Source organism: Carex rostrata, chromosome 11, assembly GCF_964058835.1.
Source record: "Carex rostrata chromosome 11, lpCarRost1.2, whole genome shotgun sequence".
Lineage (NCBI taxonomy): Eukaryota > Viridiplantae > Streptophyta > Magnoliopsida > Poales > Cyperaceae > Carex > Carex rostrata.
Genome location: NC_135928.1, coordinates 5,861,342 through 5,867,263, shown reverse-complemented (window position 1 = coordinate 5,867,263; position 5,922 = coordinate 5,861,342).

The following is a 5,922-nucleotide window of genomic DNA, read 5'->3' as shown; positions in this document are numbered from 1 at the left end:
TACTTTTAACACAACTAAATAAAATACCTTTCGTATTAATTAATTTTTAAAGTCATGTATGGGTAGCATATTTGTATAAGATCCAAATCTCACTGCAAGGTAGATTACTTTGACCTAATTTGAATTTTGAAGGTAATATGAATATCTTATCTTTTCTATTTGCGTGGCATCAGTTTCAAAGTATATACGTACCGAAATTTTTATTTATACCACTTCAAAAAAAAAAAACCTCAAATTACGAGAAATTCCACATCTACCAGGACCTCCAAATCAATCTGCGTCTTCATTCTTGGAGGGGGTCGGAGATTGATTTGGAAGTCCTTCAAAACCTAAATATATTTAATATTAGTGTGTATTTTTGGACTTTTGAGGGCCGCCAAGCCAATCTGCGACCCTCCAAAAATCTAGTTGTAGATTGACTTGACGGCCCGAATAGACGTGGAATTATCTCAAAATCATAGTGTTTTAGTTTTGTTTTTTTTTATTATGGTATAAATAAAAAAATTCGGAGATATGCACTCTTATGTTTGACAACCAATAGGCAAGACAAGTTCTTGGCATAGCTTACATTAACTTAAAATAATATATAGTCCATTCATTTATGTCAACAATAAATAAATAGAAAATAAAAATGATAGCTTTTGTCATGTCTTGAACAGAAGGAATCAATTAATATACACAACTGCTCGTGTAGCTGCTGGCGCAATGTCAATTATCGGTGGATCCACATTCCACAGTGGCACAGTGTAACTTCCCCAAATTCCTCTCTTCATTTAATCAATTATGATTATTTTAATAAATCTTAAATCAACTAATTTTTCATTCTTCTAATAAATGTACTTGCAATCTTTTTGTTTTCATTCTTCTAATTTTTCATTTCTTCTAATAAAGTAAAATCATTAGATGTCTTTATGTGCTCATAAAAAATTATCACATTTTAATTTTGTTTTTATGTGAATCAATAAGTTGAAAAATCAACGTTTATAAATTATCCACATTGGTACGTTTTTTTGCAAGTTCTTGATGACAATCAAAATAACATTGAAATGTCATAATTTTTTACACGTGCATAGTTAAAATGATGTAGATCATATCCAATTGTTTTATTTTAATTATTAAGTTTTGAATTTTAAATTATTTAAGTTTTAAAAAATAAAGGCACGGTAAAAGCACAAAAAATAGTGGCATTTAAACTCTTCTCATGTTAAATTGTAGGTTTAGAAATCGGGGACACAAGGCATTGCTGCGACGCCACTCTAGACCGCTAGCAAGTAGTTGGATCCGTTAGCTGGAAATAAATCTGCTACGATTCCAACAAGAATTGTAGGACCCTCCTTTTTCAAATCTAACCATCAATATTTTAGAATGCACGAATCTCAAAAACAGTTGATTTTTATGCACCAATCTCTAAATAAATGAGTGGTTGGATTTGGAAAAGCAGGTTCTACGATTCCTTAGAATCGTAGCAGATTTATTTCCCCCGTTGTTGGGACCGTTACATGAATTTGGTCTTAATGGCTTTTGGGACAACTCAATTACATGTTTCCTGAAAAAAAAAAAATAAGATCATGATGGTAAGTAATTATTATGACATTGAGATTTCAAGCATACTTGCAGCAAATATTTATGCTGTGTCTTTGTAAAGGTACAGAGGATTTAAGTGGTGTGGACCAGGGACAAGACTTGGGGTAAAGATTTTATCAGAGCAGTTTTGGCTTCATGCAGCAGCGTACGAATTATAGTGACAATTTAATAATTTGGAAAAAATTCAGCGGAGTTAAAAGTTCGTAACTTTGGAATAATTCAGGTAATATGGACCATAGTGACAACTTAATGATTCAGAAAAAATTCGGTGGAGTTAAAAGTTCGTGACTTTCGGAATAACTCAAGTGTAATTTGGAATTATACATTGAGAGGAAAAAAAAACTCCCACTGAAAGCAAAAAAAATTATATTGTGAAATGTTAGTGAAAAATTCGTGAATAGTTTGTAAATTTTTTGAAAAATTGAATAATACGCGGATTGATCCGTCAACAGATCAAATCCAAATTATTCACGGATCTTATTACTATGATACGGACTATAGAATCAAAACAGTGATAGATATGCTACGTGCACTGCATGAAGTCAACACTGCTCTCTTAAAACCTTTACCCCAGACTTGCTACAAGTAAATGATGCAAGATTTGTTTTCCCGATTTTAGGTTGTTAGAAAAACAAAAAGGAATCTATTTCATCTTAAAATTGGTGGACATTTTACACTGTCGTTCTTTTGTTCTAGAAATTGTTAAAATAAAGAAAAATAAAAATAAACAGAGAAATTGGATTATTAATTTTATATAAGAGTTTGTAGACTTGAATTATGACTTTTGACATTGTCTGCCTCTGATAGTGTTTTAAATAAAATAGATAAGTGCAAATAAAGAAAAAAAAGAGGATAACATTTTTCTGTTTTTAATTAGATGCTTTTATATCTTAATCAATTATAATGCAAAGTACTTCTCCAAGAATTACGCTAGAGAATCAAGATTCGCTAGATTTTTGCCACGGCCCAACTCTTCTAAATGGGCTCGTCTACTACCGTGGCCAACCTCTTGGAGGACATTCGCAGATCAATTGAAAACCTCTCCGCATCTCTACTACAATCCAACGGCCAGATTGAATTCCCTTCTCAGAATCTTCCAGTCCCATCGCCTTCTCTTCCCCAGGCAACCACGACGCTTTCTTCTCCGCCATCATTAATACCTAAACTTAATCCGCTTCCTCCCAGACCCCAAGACCAGCTCGGATCTTCTGTGCCACCGCCAAAACCCTCCTTTACGGACATCGTCAAAGCCGCTATACTTTCCCAACCCGCCGCACGTCATCCCCGGTTTCCTCTTCACTCCAAAACCAACAAATCTCTACGCATTTCCCCTGCAAAAAATGAAGTCTCAGCGAAACTCGCCAAAATGCGTTCTCTTACCGAGAAGGGAATCGCCATATGCTACCACTGTGGAGATCAGGGTCATTTCCAATCAACCTGCCGTAACTCCCTCATTTGTTTCCGTTGTAACCAAACCGGCCATAAAGCCTCCTCCTGACACTCTAACCGATCTAAACCAATTCCCCAACAACCTCCTCCTCCCAACAAACCTCTTACTCAGCAAAGCAAAACGACCTCCCAAACCCATTTACTCAACTCCCCTTCATTCTCTACAGTTCATCTTCCTCCGATCACCATGTTCCCTCGACCCATTCCTTCCCCAGCGAAGCTCCAGGAAGCTAACATCTTGCCACCCATGAGATATCAGGCTACCCCCGCTACCTCAAACTTTCGGCGATCTCTCTCTCAAGGTGTAGTTCTGACCGACACTCGCCATCTCGGAGCTCTCTATATCCAGGCTCACCTTCACCGCCGCTACCCCATTCCACAATGGAACTGGATAGCACGTGAGCTCCCCAACAACCAGTTCTTGATAGCTCCGCCGGATGTAGCCTGGCGCAGCACAGTTCTGCGAGAAAGGCAACTGATCCTCGGCGATGTCCCATTCCCCATCCAAGCATACGATTTCCATCGTTTTAATAATGGAAGCCATCTCAAGCATTACTGGATCCAAATCTTTGATTTTCCCCATGATCTATGGCGTGAACCAGAATTTAATCAGTTAGCACGAGAATTGGGAGGTGTATTAGTTGATACTGACCCTCGATCACTGGAACACACCAACCTAAACTTCATACGCATCAAGATTGCGGTTCCTGACAAAGAAGCCATCCCTGCTTGTCGCAATCTCATATTCACTGATGAAACTGGTGCATCCACCTCATACCTCATCCAAACACTTATTGAGGACGACAATACTTCTCCACCTTGGGGCCATTCCCGTAGCCAGATCTTCAATACCTCCCGTAAAAGATCAAGACCCCCCTTCCCACCCCCCTCTTTCAATCCCATAGTCAGCTTCCAACCATTTGGATTACATATCCGTGATACTCTGCAACCCCCATCACAACAAGCACCCAATCCAACTGACACAGTTACTGGTAACCTCTCCAGTACATTTTCCTCTGATTTACCCTCTTCCTATAACCCCCAAGAAGGCCCTATCATATAATTACCTCCCCCAGCAATATTGATAGCAGCATCCTCTTCTCAGTCTAATCCAGCAGCGCAGAATATCTCAGCACAACAACCTCCAGTACCAGCATCAGTTGTACCAGCAGCCGCAGCATTACTTCAGGCTGTACCAACAACTGTACAGGCTATATCTGCTGCTCTAACAGTACTTCCAGCTGAACTAGTAGCCCAAATACCAGAACCTGTAGTCCACGTAATTGTTCAAGCATATGCACCTGAGGTCCAAGCAGAGGTGCAAGTGCCAGAAGAGGCTCAACAGCCACCTGATGACAACAATCAGATGGTTGTACCAACAGCTCTTCCTGCTCCAGGGGCACTTAGAATTGGAGGAGAGGCCCACCCCACCAACTCTGATGAAGCCAGGTACAGTCTCAGATTGAAAGCCAAGGAAGGAGCACCTAAGAAACGTGGCAACAAATCTGGCTCTTCCTCAGGTAATGTCATTATATCTTCTTTTCCCTATCCAAGCCTCTCAGATTCTGAATTAATTGAATTGTATGAAATTAGTGGATTTAACCTAGGAGCTAGTTTAGAGGAGAAATTGGACTCTGTCCAAAAATTAAGAAATATCACCATCTCCAGATTTCATTCTTCTCTTTCTGATATCCTCTCCATCAAGTCTACTGTCCCTCCTACTAACCCAATACAACTCAGGCCCTTCCTAACTGATCCCATACCATAAGATAAACTTTTAGATGGTTAAGTTATTTAGTTGGAATGCTAGAGGATTATGATCCCCAAATAAGAGAAGGACTCTTAAAGACTTTCTTTTTTACAATCAAATTGACATAGTAGGTATTCAAGAAACTAAAAAAGACTCTTTCCACAATAGAACACTCAACCCTCTTAGTAGTACTATCACACACTGGATAATCAAACCTTCCCAAGGAGCATCAGGAGGGATACTCTTAGGAATTAATGATTCAAAATTTCAGATTCTAAATACCTGGATAATGACATTTTCTATTACTATTCATATAAGAAACAAATCTGAAAATTTTGAATGGCTCATTACTACAGTCTATGGATCGGTAACACCTAACCAGCGTAGTGATTTTCTTACATAATTATTCACTATTTCAACCCTAGCTCCTTCAGCCTGGTTAATTTTTGGAGACTTTAACCTAATTAGGAATATAACAGAAAAGCAGGGCCCAACCTTTAATTACATTCTTAGCAATAGATTCAATACTCTGATATCAACATTAGATTTACATGAATGCACACTTTCAGATAGAAAATTCACTTGGGCCAGATCATTGTCTTCCCCTTCAAGGGCATTATTAGATAGGTTTCTATGCACTAATGATTGGTTAATCCATTACCCTCACTCCATTACATCTTCTTTACCTAGAGTTTATTCAGATCATAATCTTCTAATTCTGCATACAAACTCTATCTCCACTACACCTTCCAAAATCATTAAATTTGAAAAATCTTGGATTTCCTAAGTGGGGTTTTCAGAGCTTCTAGCTTCATGGTGGATAGCCTTTCCCTTACACCATGACTTAGGTAATTCATGGAAATTCAAGCTCCAATTCCTTAGACAAAAATTGAGGGGTTGGAATGTTAATATTCAAGGAGAAAAGAAAAGGAAAAAGGCTATGCTCCTTGAACAGTTAGACCACTTTGAAACACTCTATGATCAAAACTCCCTCACACCATCAGATTATGACCACTGGAAGGGTTCTCAAACATTGATATACCAAATGTACAAAGAGGAGGAACTGTATTGGCAATCCAGAGCTAGACTCAAATGGTTTTTGGAAGGTGATATAAATACAAAATTTTTCCATCTCTCAG